The 15,871-nt window shown below is 48.6% G+C and overlaps 1 long non-coding RNA gene across 1 annotated transcript; it reads right to left on the bottom strand.

The window, feature by feature from the left end:
- Positions 1-541: 541 nt before the first annotated feature.
- LOC123353519 lies at positions 542-15,736 on the bottom strand. The gene is made up of 3 exons (XR_006574522.1): positions 15,661-15,736; positions 8,995-9,075; positions 542-774 (listed from the first exon to the last, which is right to left on the bottom strand). It is a non-coding gene; the product is annotated as an uncharacterized LOC123353519 (long non-coding RNA).
- Positions 15,737-15,871: the final 135 nt, after the last annotated feature.

The raw sequence follows: 15,871 nt of genomic DNA, 5'->3' as shown, positions 1-15,871 counted from the left end.
AAATTTACTATAATCTATTAAAATAATTTAAATTAAATACAATTTTTTTTTACATAGTGTATGTTTGCTGCCAAGTTATAAAGAAAGTCAAACCACGGAACTGGTGGTAGTCACTGGCTAAGCACCTGGAACCAGAATTTGCTGAAGTGCTAAACCAGCTTGTGAAATCAGTGGCCTCTGCTGAAGGTGCAGGGAAAATATTTTCTTAATTTCAGAGTATTCAACTACTTCAGTGCAATGACAAAGTTAAGAAACCACTTGGGGTTGAAAAGCAGGAAAGCTTGTTTTCCTTTTCCAATCTATGAATAAAAACTAGGCGTGAGAGAATGAGATCTACTAGTTCTAAAATATTAAAGGACATTGTGACCACAATTCACTAACTATCGATAACGCTTCCTGTTTAATACACCAGTAAATTTTATATGCAAAACATTTTCTTATGTAGAAGGCATCCTTCGGTATGCGCCCCGAGAGGAAAATAATTCACTCAGTTGGTTTTATGGCAGCTGCGAATGTGGCTGAAGAGATCCCCTTGAGCGAGACAATCTCTGCCACATCCATCACATTAAAAGGTGATGTTTCGACCCTTTTGGTTATGCCTTCTGCAAGCTCTTTTCTCCTCTGCTAAGCTGGACAGCTTCCTCTCATAACTCTGGAGACCTTTATTAAGCTCTTGTTTCTAAAGCCTGCAGTCTTGAGTGTGATCTTCCCATTTTTCCACATCCACATCCATGTCCATTTCTTATGTATCCAGCATATTTTAATGTAGTTTTACTTGATAAAAAAATTAAAATACTAGTTTTGTACATTTTAATTGAATTTGAATTTCAATCCAAATAGACTTGACACAAATCACAAGTAAAAAAGTTAATCTTCTAATAAATAAAAAATGCATCCTTCACCATTGTCTCATAAAAAATGTAAACATTAAAAATCTGAATAAATGTAAATGAAGATTATAATTGCTTAAATAAATGTGTACAGATATAGAATATCCTCCTGATTAGCAAAAAGAAGTACCAAATTTAGTGAAGGCTATATTTAGTTCCAAAGGAACGTGTATTAATGGTTACCAACTGATGAGAATCAACTTTTTTTAGGAAAATAAAAAGCACACATGCAAAACACAACTAAAACTGAAGATTTAAATTAAGGTTTCCTGTCTGCCGATTAATCATGATTAAAATTGGTGATTTAACTCACTTTTGAAGTTAGTGGTGACTGAAAAATTGTGGCTTTTTTTAACTTCAAAGAGAGCACATTTTGAGTGATCGCCACTCAAAAAGCGTTTATCTGAAAGCAAATCTTGAAAAAATTCTTCTCCCTTACAGAATCACACACATTTTCCTATGACTACTCCGCCTCCCTATGAAAGTGTAGAAAAGGGATCAAAAATAAGCATTCTAGATTGAGATGTTCAAAGCTGCCTAAGGGATTGAGATGCCCAAATCTATCCATCTCCATAGACATCTCTCTCAGTTTTATAGTGCCACCCATCACCATAGTGTCTGGGTACCTTCCATGTAAAATCAGTGGCACTAGTCTCTATTGGACTTCAAATTCCATTAAAATGAATCACCATTGTGTGCCCCAAACCCCTCTGGCTGGCTTTGAGATGCCGTGGATATCTGGGTGGACTCTTAAGCTAATTCTGGAATCCACAGATCAATAATGAAAATTACACCTGGTGGATTTCACTTCTGCACAAGGATTATGCACTGCATGTTAAGCCTTCTTTTGAGGGCTGTATCCATTCCCACTGACATCAATGGGATAACTCCTATATAGACTATGGGAGTAGGTTCATTGGTGCATATGCCACCTCTCCGCACAGGAATGAATTTTGCCCTTAACTCTTCTCATCAATCAGTTTTGATCTGATATTCCCCCATGGTGAAACCTGCTGTACTAGCTGGGGGTTGCTGATAAACTTGATTCATCCATAGCTAATGAACGATCACATGGTGGTTACAAGGAGGACCTCTGCAATACTGAAAAAGAGAATTCAGTATTTCTCCTTTCACCAGTCGATTCAAGGAAGCTCTTGCTCTCCTCCCACTCAGCCCAGGCAAGGTCACCACGACCTGTTCTCAAGTTAAGTGGTTTCTTGAACTGTCAGTACCCTTGGTTTGCTGCAGCGACAGAGTTCATCTACAAACCATCTACCCATTAGCTTGTGTTTCCAGCCAGATGTGCATTGGGAATAAAAAAAACCCTGCGTTTAAGGCTCTTTCATTCTGCGGCATCAGCCCCCATTCTATTGATTGTTGGCCAAGCCTGCGAAGGCCTTTACGCTCAACTCTGTCTGTCTGCAACGTGATATGATTTGAATGCTGCATCAGATCAATGCCAAAATTCCAGGGAATGTTCTAGGCATCAGTGGCAAGAACGCTGCTACTATTTCTCCCGAAATAAGACAATCAAAAGGGGGAAGATGGGGGGGCACGTGGAGCCCCTATGTTTGATTAGCAGAGCCACAGCTTCAAGCGGCTCTGCAGTTGTTTGTAGGCAGATCAACTGGTGGACAGCACCAATGGCTTCTCACATAGCAATATCCCTGCACATCCTCCTAACAGTATTTAACATGTGGATACACTGAATGATTTGCCTCCCAGATAGAAAGAAAAATAATGGGAGGAGATCTGGGGGTCAGGAGGAGAAGGGGGTGTGCACACAGCCCATGGGATTGGGGGGGAGATTGGAGGACCCTGGTATGAAGGGAGTGGTGGGGAAGGGAGCCCAGCATGAGGGAAGGTAGAACCCTGGCAAGAGAAGGAAGTGGGAAATAGGGGGAACGAGGTTTCATACAGAGCCTCTGCCGCAGGGGAGCATGGGAGACCCTGGAATGGGTGAAGTGGAGGCACACAGACACCTGGTATGTGGAGGAAGGTGGGAATGGGGAGTGGTCAAATGAGGCACAGTGAATCCCTGGCAAGGAGGGAGATTGGGAGACCCTAGTAAGGGGGAGAGGAATCGGGGGGGTACGGAAGGGAAGATGGGAATGGGGGTGCACACAGAGCCCCTGTCATGGAGTGAAGGGGAGAATGTGGGACCCCTGGATTGGGCGGAATCGTGGGGCACACAGAACCCCTGGTGTGGGAGATTCGGGGAACTTGGTTTTGGTGAAGGTGATAACAGAGGGCACCTGGTATGGTGGGGGTGGAAATTGGGGTGCACACAGAGCTGCCGGCATGGGGGAAGAATTCCCCTGTAGGATGTTATTAACCCACGTTCCAAATCCGCAGCCCTGCCTAAGCAGAAGTCAGCAAACGAGGCTGAAAGGAATGGGTGTTTACCTTAATGTGCATTTAAGCAGCAAACAGAATCATCAAGCCGGAAGGGAAAACAAAGAAAGCTCAAACAGGTGGAAAAAAAGCCAGCAGGGAACCTCCTTCCACATAGACTCTCTGTCTCTTGGTTCTCAGCTGGGACAGTTTCTCAAGAGAGGGACTGAAACTATAAAAAGGAGGGGCAAACAGCCCAAGACACCCCATGCCCATGGCATTCTCTGCACCCAAGAAGACAAAAGGAAACAGCAATTGGCCTTTGCGAGGGGTGGGGGTGCTGACCTCAAGAGTTTGGTCAGTAACCGAGCAAGAAGCATGTGATGAGAATTTTTTACCTTTTTAGTTAGGCACTAGTTAGAGTTTCACCTTTATTTTTCTTGTAACCGTTTCTGACTTGGCATGGGAGAAATGGGAATGAGGGTGCACATAGATCTATTGGCTTGGAGGGAGAATGGGGACCTGAGTATATGGAAAACGGGGAGCACTCAGAGCCCATGGCAGGAAGGAGATTGGAGGGACATGCAGGGAGTCCCTGAAATAGATGGGGATGGGAGGCTGGCAGAGACCTTGTGGGGGAATGGAGGGATGCAAGGAGTGCCTGGTGTGTACAACAAGCTTGGCTGACAAGCTACGAAATGGGTGACCCTCTAGTGGATTTGAGCACGGGTTGTGCTGGGAGGAATGAAAATGGCAAAGTCTATTTACTGGCAGCTCTGTTGAGGGTTCAGCTTAGGCTGGTGACTGCATATAGGAATTGCCAGCCCGGATCAGACCCCTGGTCCATCTAGCCCAGTCCTCTGTCTCTGACGGCGGCTCGAACTAGCTGCTGCTGAGGAAGGTGGAAGTGCTCCACAGCAGGGAGCTGTTACAAAGCTCTGCAGGTGAAATTCTCGGAGGGTCCACGACCCAGCTCCTAGGTGCTCCCGTGACAATAATAAATACAATTTGCAGACGTGTTTTTTTGTTCTCCTGTAAGTACCGGGAGAGAGGAATTGTGCAGGGAAAACCAGGTAGGTGTAAAGTAACCAGCAGAGGAAATTTTAACCAGATGATCAGGAACCATTTTTCGAATAGGGGAGGCTGCTAGGCAGTTTAACAGTTTGCCATAGGAAAGGGAGAAATTGGAAAGCCCATTGTTTGAGTGATTTTAAAATGAGATAAGATAAAGTATTCCTAGCTATGTCGTAAGGAACAATCCTGATGGCTATGCTAGCACAGCTAATAGACAGCACGCAGTGGTGCGGGAACAATTTTTATAGTGGTGGTGCTGAGGATGGAAACCACGTATTTGGGTTGTTATTACTACTTCAAGCCAAGGGATGTGGCAGCACCCCCTCGTTCCAGCACCTATGGCAGCATGGTCCAGTGGATCAAACACAGGATTGGGACTCAGGACAGATATGTTCTATGCCTGACTGCCAATGTGTGACCTTAGGTACAGGAAAGATGAAGTGACTTGCCTGTTTCCTCTTCTCTGGTTTGTCTATCTAGAGTGTATGTTCTCAGAACTCCTGCCTGTGTCTGCCCAGCTCCTGACACACGGGGCCCTGATCTCGCTTGGTGCCTCTTGGTGCACTTAGAACATTAATAAGAATATACACTACTGGGAAACAGAGCTAGGATCCTGGAAATACCACAGGTATTAGGTAGCATTCCTGGGTCAGAGTCAGATAGGGACGCATATGAGGTCCACAATGTACAAAGACTAGAGGTACCCATGGCAAGAGTGAGCCATGCAATCTGATGCTGAAGGTCCCTGTGTTTGCTAGGTATAGCATTTCAAATATACGTGCACCTCCTCCGGCAGTTTCTGTTCCACGGGCGCATGGAGGACATGTACCAGCTGGGAGGACATGGCTGAGACTTTGTTTAGACGATGAGGTCACTTCGGAAAGCTAGTCAAGGAGACTTGGATAAGCTGCAATATTGCCAAGGCCAAGCATTCAAAAATCATGAATCAGGCTCCCTCCCTTCCCCAAAATCACGAGACTTTTAAAAAATATAATAATAAATGTTGGGTTCTTTTCATTTCTGTTCTGCCTTTGGAGCCTTTAGCTAGTGTTGGGTTCATGTCTTCCAGATTTTCTCTGCAACCATAAAGGCCAGAATCGTAATTTTTATACACTAAATGAAGGCTGAGACTCTCACCTGATCATATGACTCCAGGAGCTGGGACTTTAATAAAAACACCTGGGGGTGCTGCCACAATTGCTCTGAGACTGGCGATAGGAGGAGGGCTGAGAACTGCCACCACTGATGCCCTGAGGCCTGCGTGGGAAGCGAGTGGCCTGCTGCTGAGGCTGGCGGGCGGGTGGTGGGCCCGAAGGGCTCAAATCACAAGAGGGTGCAACACGGAAGTTGTGTTCTGAGGTGACCCTAGTGTCTGAATTTGGCACGCAGGGTCTGGTTGCAATGTGGCTGTGACTCAGGATGGGGTTCCCAGATTCTCAGCTGGCGTAAATCAATCATTGAGTAAATTGAGCTATGCGCATTTACGCCAACTGAGACTCTCAGTCTGTCTGTCTCCTGACAGAGATTGTTTCTTTACAATTCTTCCTGGTCCTCTCCCTGGGCAGGTACCTCTTTTGCTACACCCATCTTGTCTGCTCTCTCCCCACACCACTCCGGTAATGGTGCATACACTCTGGGCACCATGTATAATGCAACAGCACTGGGAAACTGGGTTCTATTTAGAAGCATACGTCAAACCCCCATTTATCTGGGGGACAGGAAAAAAAAGGATCCCTTAACCAGCTGGGCAAAAAATAGAATTTTAGGATACACAATGACATGCCAACTCTACCTTCTACCCACACCAGATTGACTGATATTTATTTAAATTGATAGGAAAGCAGAGGCTTGATCTCTCAATGGCCAAGTTCCCAGACTGTAATATGAGGATAACAACACTTCCATTCTCTCATGCCTCGTGAGATTGTAAACTCTCCAGGGGTAGGGACTGTCTCATCTTATGTGCTGCTGCACTCCTGGGTGGAGCATCAGTAGCAGGGTTTGAACCTGCAACCACTGGATCTCACAGCATGAGCCTCTACTGCCTGAGTACTTGTGCTAGTCAAGGTTGTAGCAGTCTCACCAATCTGCATCGGTGACCCAGTCACTACTAAAGGCAGACAGCACCACACTGAGAGGCTGTGGATTGCAGCCATACAAATTATAATTTAAAAAATAGAATCATAGAATATCAGGGTTGGAAGGGACCTCAGGAGGTCATCTAGTCCAACCCCCTGCTCAAAGCAGGACCAATCCCCAACTAAATCATCCCAGCCAAGGCTTTGTCAAGCCTGACTTAAAAAACCTCTAAGGAAGGAGATTCCACCGCCTCCCTAGGTAACCCATTCCAGTGCTTCACCACCCTCCTAGTGAAATTTTTTTTCCTAATATCCAGCCTAGACCTCCCCCACTGCAACTTGAGACCATTACTCCTTGTTCTGTCATCCACTACCACTGAGAACAGTCTAGATCCATCCTCTTTGCAACCCCCTTTCAGGTAGTTGAAAGCAGCTATCAAATCCCCCCTCATTCTTCTCATCTGCAGACTAAACAATCCCAGTTCCCTCAGCCTCTCCTCATAAGTCATGTGCTCCAGACCCCTAACAATTTTTGTTGCCCTCCGCTGGACTCTTTCCAATTTTTCCACATCCTTCTTGTAGTATGGGGCCCAAAACTGGACACAGTACTCCAGATGAGGCCTCACCAATGTTGAATAGAGGGGAATGATCACGTCCCTCAATCTGCTGGCAATGCCCCTACTTATACAGCCCAAAATGCTGTTAGCCTTCTTGGCAACAAGGGCACACTGTTGACTCATATCCAGCTTCTCGTCCACTGTAACCCCTAGGTCCTCTTTTGCAGAACTGCTGCCTAGCCACTCGGTCCCTAGTCTGTAGCAGTGCATGGGATTCTTCCGTCCTAAGTGCAGGGCCTGTCTTTCCTATGGTAGCACAAGTTGGCTGCTACCGCCATGGAAATATTAAAGAACATGCACTTAGAGAAGTAAGGCAGGGTTTCTACAAATGCAGCCAGGTTACGGAGGTCAGCACAAGGCACTTGGATCTAACTAGGAGACGAGAACAGCAACTCAAGGAGACTGTGATTAAAGGGCTGGGGGAGATTGGCTAAGTAGGGATGGATGGATAGTCCTGAGTGGGCAATTACCATCCTGCCCCCGCCAGCATGGGGACACCCCTGCCAGCATGACCTTGCTCGCACAGGAGAACAAAATGGCATCCTCCATCAGGCAAAAGCACCAATAAGTTGCTCCTGGCGCCAGGCCCCACCGCCACCGCAGTCACCCGCCAACTGATCGAGAAAAGGACCGGGTTTTAAATCACAGAAACCAACAATGGTAAAATAAAAGGTTAATGACTTGATACCAGGCTGTATCTCAGGTAGTTGCTTTTAAAACTTTTGACAGTGTTACTTTTGGCCTAATTAAACATGACAGCTACTACCGTTACCACGGTTACACTAATGACTTGCAAACAGCCAGTGTAGAGATTGCAATGGTGGCTGCTGTATATAAAACATAGGTGATCCCCCGGACTGCATCGGGCACTTGCTGGACTCCACCTGGTATAGCGCTGGGCACTGTTCCACAAGGAGAGACAGTGTTGCTTGTAAGGGGTAGATTCTGCTAACACATAAGGCACTTACCAGGTTTACTGTGTGTAGGGCCAGACACCGTCCAGGCCCAGAGATCACAGTGTGGACGGGAGTAATGTGGTGGTAGGTTCTGCGGTAGGTTGCTGGGTTAGCCGGACATACCCTCGACAACAGCAAGGAATCTATAGCCTGGCAATACTTGGGTTGTGCAATGCATTTGTAACCCCATCTGGATCACTGTGTGCATGTAACTTAGCATGTCATTCCAGACCGGATTGGGATCATACTGACCTCTGGAACTGAAGCATGATTTTTATCTTAACCCAGTTCTCTGGAACTTAGCAGACTTCAGAGAGGAAAATGTGGGTTTATTTATCACCCCAACAGTCTCCCATACACCAGCAGGGAGTGGCTTCCTAAATCCAGCACTTCTGCTGGGTCCACCCCTCCCCTCCGTTTATTCTACTGTTTCTTTTGAGTTTTCTTCTGCAGCTGTTCTTTCTTTGCAAGGTAAACACAGGGCCTTTCTCTGCTGTAATAATAACAATCATTAGCTCATTAATAATCCATTCATACTGAATGTTATGAAAACACCCACTTCTTGCTAAATGAAGTGTGCTTTTCATTTGAGTCCTTCCGAGCCTTTCCCTGCAGAGAAAATGTTCTTCTGGAAACTACACACCTTATGCCCGTAACCATTTTCAGTGAGCCTAAGGGAATTAGTCACCCAAAGCTTACTGAAAGCCTAAAAGTCCCTTAGAGTCTACTGAAAATGCCAACCTCTCTTTCTAGGTATGTAAAAGAAGTAGCAACAAAATCAGTGGCAGCAGGTTGTGCAACGTAGCAATTAACACACACATTTTGCTCTAATACAAAACTTGTTTCTAGACATATGCACGTGATTGTTTTATGAACTCCTTAGATAGATTAGATGATTTAAGACTACTATTTGACACTGTGTCCAGTTCTAGTGACCATATAAGGTCTGGAAAACATGCCTTATAGTCAGAGTCTTAAGAAGCTTGATCTATTTACTTTATCCAAGACAAGGTTAAGAGGTGACTTGGTCACTGTCTACAAGTACCTCCGTAGGCAAGAGATCTCTGATACCAGCTGGCTCTTTAATCTAGCAGACGAAGGCATAATGAGATCCAATGGTTGGATGCTGAAATTAGACAAAATCAGATTAGAAATGGCGTCCGGTATTTAACAATGAGGGTAATTAACCACTGGAACACAGAACCGAGGGATGTGGAGTCTCAAGCACTTGAAGTCTTTAAAGCAAGACTGGATGTCCTTTCAATGCATATGCTCTAGCTCAAACGGAAAATATGGGTTTGATGCAGAAGTTGTTACAAACTTCTTGGGGCAGTTCTGTGTTTGTATTAGGGTGGCCAGGTGTCTGGTTTTTGACCAGAACGCCCAGTCAAAAAGGGACCCTGGCGGCTCTGGTTAGCACTGCTGACCGGGCCGTTAAAAGTCCGGTTGGTAGCGCAGTGGGGCTAAGGCAGGCTCCCTGCCTGCCATGGCTCCGTGCCGCTGCCAGAAGCAGCGGCATGTCTCCGCTCCAGCTCCTATGCATAGGGGCAGCTAGGGGGCTCCACATGCTGCCCCCGACCCAAGCACCAGTTCTGCAGCTCCCATTGGCTGGGAACTGAGGTCAATGGGAGCTGCCCCATCCGCAGGCACCACCCCCGCAGCGCGCAGAGCAGCCTGGCCACGCCTTCGTGTAGGAGCCAGAAGGGGGACGTGCTGCTGCTTCCAGAAGCCGCTTGAGGTAAGCACTGCCTGGAGCCTGCATCCCCAACCCCCTGCCCCAGCCTTGATCCCCCTCCTGCCCTCCAAACCCCTTGATCCCAGCCCAAAGCCCCCTCCTGCACCCCAAACCTCTCATCCCCAGCCCCACCCCAGAGCCCTCACCCCCAGCCGGAGCCCTCACCCCCTCCTGAACCCCAACCCCCGGAGGCACCCTGGTGAAAATTAGAGAGTGAGGGTGAGGAGTGCAATCAACAGAGGGAGGGGGATGGAGTGGGTGGGGGTCAAGGCCTCGGCGAAGGGGCGGGGTAGGGGGTGAGGCAAGGCTTTCAGTTTTGTGCAAGTAGAAAGTTGGCAACCTTAGTTTGTACAGCCCCTAGCATGTTAGCGTGATGGGACTCCTAAGCACTATGGTAATACAAATAAATACTATTACTAATAATATAATACTGGGTAAGGTTTTTGGTCTGTATTCTACAGGAGGTCAGACTAGATGGTCAAAATGGTCTCTTTTTGCCTTAAAATCTATGAAATGGTGAATCTGTGCAGTTATACAGAGATAATAGACATAATTTAATCGACTAATTTGGTAACATCTAGCCCAGTTAATCTGAGACTCTGGCTGGATTAGAACTCAGGGGCCAGGTTTTTTCTGTAACCCCAGATTAGCCGAACTTTTCGTATTGAACCACCTATAGAGGAAGCTCTGGCTATGGGTTAGAATGCTAACCTGGGACTCAGGTCGCTCAACACAGTTCCCTGTGTGACTTTGGGCAAGTGTCTCTGTCCCTCAGTTCCCCATCTGAATACTAGCATGCCCTATCTCCCAGGGGCGTCATGATGATACAGATAATAAAGACTGAGGCGCTCAGATACTTCTCTGGCTCCCATTATGTAGCATCATAGATAGGGTATGACCTGGGACAAATACGAACCTGACAGCTTTAAACTTTGCTCCTAGCCTGCGTGCCACTTGGTTAGCAGCTGGATCTGCTTTTCCACAGAAGCAGCAGTTTGCTCAAACGAACGTGCCATCTAGTGAATTTCTGGGCAACTGCAACGTACATGACCAACAGACATGCGGAACGCAGCAGGAAACTTATTTGTATCGTGGGAGCATCAATTAAGATGGGTGCCCTGTTGCGCTAAGCAGCGTACGAACACATAGCACGAGAGAGTCCGTGCGTCATAGAGCCTACAGTCTAAATAGACTCACGTGGGGTCTGCACTTAAGAAGGTTGCTGAATCATACCCCCGATACAGCTGTGTCCACAAAAGCCCTAACACAGATGCAGTTATAATGGCAAAAACATTTTGTTTGCCTATATTGCTTATGTCATTCGGGGATCGAATATAAGCTACACGGGTTACACTTTTGCTGGTACAAACTGCATCTCCACGACGAGGCTTTGCTGGCGCAGCTCTGTTAGCGAACCCCTTCTATGGTAGGCCAGGCCTAACACACAGAGGGTGGGAGAAAGGAATTTGGGGTGCTACACTTTAGTGGATAAACTGGAGAGAGTCCATAGAAGAGCAACAAGAATGATAAAGGGTTAAGGAAACCTGACCTATGAGCAGGGTTGTCCCTGTGGGGCGGGGCAGACAAATCAGCCTCTATCGGCCCCCCCTGAACAGATTAAAAAATACAGATGAAATCTGGTTGCAGTGAACTTCAAGGGCAGCTGCAGGCTAAATATTGATAGCGCCCCGCTGTATAATTATCATGTAGTTCTATTATATTGTAGTTCTTATGTAGAATTATAATGAAGTTCATATAATTAAAAAAAACAAACCCTCACTGTGAGGTGGCCCTGCCCCTGGACTGAGCTGTGCATGGACCCTCTAGCTGGGAGTCAGTGTCTGAGCCGCTCTGCACCCCTGCGGGGAGCTCATGGGCCAGGGCCCGGCGGGCCGGAGCAGCCCTCTGCCCTGCACAGAAATAACTAGCCATGAAGGGGCCTCTCACAGGCTCTCGGAGCTGGGGACTTCATGTGACCCCGCTGCTGGCGAGCTGGGCCAGGGACCCCAGGAGGGCAGCACTGACCTCCATGAGATGGAGCTGGGAGGTCCCGGACCGTGGGACACCCCCGTCCGGCTGCGCTCCCCCTCCCCCCCGCACTCACCCCACCCCCACCCCCGGCACTACCTCCTGCCTCTGATCCTGCTGTCGCTGCAGCCCCCCCACCCCGTCTCTGAGGCAACCGGCCACGACCATCACCGCCACCTCCAACGCTGCAGGGCGAACCTGAGAACCACCGCCAGGATCCCCTCACAGATCGCCATGGTCCCCTGGGATTCCCCAGCCTCGATCGGCCCCCGGGATCCCCGAACTCCCCAAGCAACACACGCGCACGCTCTGATGGGTACGTGCGAAGTATTGCATCTCACACCGTGATGTCGAAGCGCGGGGGCCCCCAAAGCGCGGGGCCCGGAGCTGTCGCCCTGGTTTGCCCTACCCAAGAGACGGCTCTGCCAATGAGGAAAGGTTAAAAAAACCCAACAACTGGGCATGTTTAGTCTTGAGAAAAGAAGACTGAGGGGGGAACCTGACAAAGTTCTCAAATATGGTGACGTCTGTTGTAAAGAGGATGGGGATCAATTGTCCTCCAAGTGCACTGAAGGGAGGACAAGTAGTCATGGGCCTAATTTGCAGCAAGGGAGATTTAGGTTAGCGCTTAGGAAAAGCTTTCTAACTCTAAGGGTAGTTAAGCTCTGGAACAGACTTCCAAAGGGAGGCGGTGGAACCTCATCATTGACGATTTTTAAGAACAGGGTGTACAAACACCTGTCAGGAGAGGGGCCAGTACAGATTATTCAGAGAAAAATGCCAGTGTTTACTATGCAAACAAGAAAAGTTATATTTGCCATTTAGGCGTTTGGAAGTTAAGTGTTACTTAACATTTTTGAACAAGGCATTTTAAGTTGTAAGTTCTCCTTTATTGGGGTCGGTAGCAGAGCAGGACCATGCGAGAAATAGAACAGGAAGAAGGCAGAATTGAGACCTTTCAAAGTTTTGGCCCAAGCGAGAGGGCATGAGGGTGTCATTTGAGCTCCCCGCCTCAGGTGCCAAAATGTTGTGGGCCAGCCCTGGAGCCGCTCAAGCCATTGGCTCTGGGGCCAGCCACACCAGCCACTGCTCTGGCGGCCACCGGCAGCGGTCCTGGGGCAGATGGAGCAGCCGCAGTCCGCGGCCCTGGGCAGCGGTCCCCGGCCACCCGGCGCAGCCACAGAGCAGTCACTGGCCCCAGCAGCGGTCCCCTGGCAGTTGGTGCCACCAGCCCTGGGTGCCCCCCCCCAGGGCCCCTCTCCCAAGATTTAATCACAGATATTTTTAATATATGTCATAGACAGGTCACAGGCTGTGAATTTTTGCTTATTGCCTGTGACCTGTCCATGACTTTTACTAAAAATACCCATGACTAAATCGTAGCCTTACCTATGATTAATATATGTGAGATGTCTACCTCTTATACATCACTTTCGTAAACAAATTAGGGAAATGCAACCTAGATGGAGCTTCTATAAGGTGGGTGCCTAAGTGGTTGGAAAACCAATCCCAGAGAGTAATCATCAGTGGTTCACAGTCATGCTGGAAGGGCATAAGGAGTGAGGTCCCACAGGGATCAGTTCTGGGTCCAGTTCTGTTAAATATCTTCATCGGTGATTTAGATAATGGCATAGAGAGTATACTTAGAATCATAGAATCATGGACTTTAAGGTCAGAAGGGACCATGATGATCATCAAGAGGCCTCAGCGGCATTTCAGCAGCGATGCCTCTTGGTGATGCTGCTTTTTGGTGGCATTTCAGCGGATGCTTGTCCGCCGGCCGGTATGCGGGTGCACATAGATGCCCCAGCGGGCGCCATGGTGCCTGCGGGCACCGCGTTGGGGACCACTGCTCCAGGTCATTAATTTTATCCAAAAACTTCCTAGATTGTTTGTGCACTGCTGTATTGCACAGGCGCCGACTCCGTGGGTGCTCCGCCTCTGCCTCCTCCCTTGAGTGCGCCGCATCCCCGCGTGTCCTCCCAGTCCAATAGGGGCAGGGAGGGGGTGGAGCTGGGGCGGGGACTTTGGGGAAGGGATTGGAATGGGGGCAGGGCAGGGGTGGAGTTGGGGCGGGGCCGGGGGTGGGTCAAGCACCCACCGGCACCAGGAGAAGTTGGCGCCTATGCTATATTGCTGTCCCAGTAGATATTGGGGTGATTGAAGTCCCCCGTGAGAACCAGGGCCTGTGATCTAGTAACTTCTGTTAGTTGCCTGAAGAAAGGCTCGTCCACCTCTTCATATCCCTTAAAATAGTTATAGCGGTATGAAAATTGTGCGTAGACCAGTATTCAATTCCTCATTTCTTAGTCTGCCCACGTATTCACCATTTTTCTCTGGTTTTCTTTACAACATCTATGACGTAAACTGAATTCCCTGCTCACAGCTTTTTATGGGCGACTAGAAGCAGAATTGAAAAAGGCCCGTTTCCTGTCCCTGGTTTATTGAAGTTACTGATATTAACCTCAAGAGCCACCACAAAGGCAGGAAAGCATCCTTTCAATCTAGATTATTGCTGCCACTGCAGCTCCAGTGAGTCAAACTTTGTGCGTTAACTGTGAGTGTGGGCAGAACCAAGAGAGAGTGATGGGAAACGGCAATTCCGCAACCACAGAGTTTGTCGGAAAGTTCAGCACCTGCCACAGAATTGTGCAGCAAAATTTAAGCTTGCATTAAAACGAACATACACCTGCCCCATGAGGCCTGATTCTCCCCAGCCTTTCACCATGTGCAGTTTTCTATACCTGTGCAAGGTAGGGGTATGTCTACCCTATGAGCCTATGACAGCCAAGCTCCACAGTGTAGACACAGGTTACACCACCTCCCCACATGCCGTTAGCCACTCGAAAGCAGCCCTCTTCCATCAACATAGCCGCATCCACGCTGGGGTTTTTGTTGGTATATCTATGTCCATCAGGGGTGTGCTGACATAACTTTTTTGTGTAGACCAAACCTAAGTGTAAGGTGTTCTCACGATTTTCTGATTTGGCAGCATCTTACACTCTGCATAGGAATAAACTGCAAAACAGAACCAAGAAGAGCTGCTACTCTGAGGTACAAAAAACAGGGAGAACGGGGATGTTCCTGAGCCCATAAAATGGGGCAGCTGGCAGTGCGTATTGGGTAGCCTTGCAGATTTCCCAGGCCACCTACCTCATGAAAGGTAGAGTTTTGGGGAAACCTGGGCAGGTGACAACCCTAGGCCAGTCACTTCTGCACTGCCCAAATCAGAACAGTAGCATTTTCCACTGGTGAAATGGCTGCACCAGGTACTGCTCAACAGAGACTTGGGTCCATAAAAGGTCTCCTTTCATTGCTACTTTGCACCTTGACCAGCCATTTGCACCATTTAAAATGCTACCAAACCAGAATTTGCACTGGTGTAAATGACTATGTAAGGGGCAGGGTCAGCAATGAACTGTGGTGGGAGTACAAAGCAGAGGAGGATCAGGCCAGGCTCTCCTGCAGCTAGCAAATTCATGTTAACCCTGGAACCTAATGATGGTAACATGAATTCGCACTCTGCAACCACTATTACTGGGACAAGTGGGCAGCAGGCAGCTGCAGAGCTGCAACCCAAGACCCATAAGTGGGGAGGGCCCTTCGCGTCATAGCGACACCCCCACCACCCACTCACCAGGGGCCCTTCTGCCACCCAAGCACTGAGACACACCCTGGTTCCCCACTGGGCGCATGCGCAGGAAGACCCTAAGGCCACAGGGACAGGACAAGCGCTAGCACATGCGCAATCACATAGCCCGGAAGGGCGACGTCCCGTTTTGGCGCATGCGCAGTGAGAGCAGGGCGGGGCTGAAGAGCACGCGTACAGAGTGGGGGCCCCGCCCACAAGATTTGTTTTTTAAGGGCGGAGTCTTCTATCCGTGTATCTCCTCCGCCTCTTGCCCTTGCGCATGCGCACTGGCAAGGATAAACCCGGGTGCGGCTTACCGTCACCGAGGGGCGGAACCTTCTCTAAGCCTCTCCCCGCTTTTACCTCATCTTGGCCCCGCCTTTTTGTTGCGCGTGCGCAATGTGGGCTGGGAGGGGCGGAGAAGAACGGGGCGTGTCAATGGGAGGCGGAGTCTTCCCTCGCCCTCCGCCCCGCCTTTTCGCACTCTGGGCACATGCGCAGTAGGGCTGCCCCGCCTTGTCCCCTCGG

Source organism: Mauremys mutica, chromosome 20 (assembly GCF_020497125.1).
Source record: "Mauremys mutica isolate MM-2020 ecotype Southern chromosome 20, ASM2049712v1, whole genome shotgun sequence".
Lineage (NCBI taxonomy): Eukaryota > Metazoa > Chordata > Testudines > Geoemydidae > Mauremys > Mauremys mutica.
Note: the sequence above shows the minus strand (reverse complement) of the source record. Positions and strands in the feature narration are given on the sequence as shown.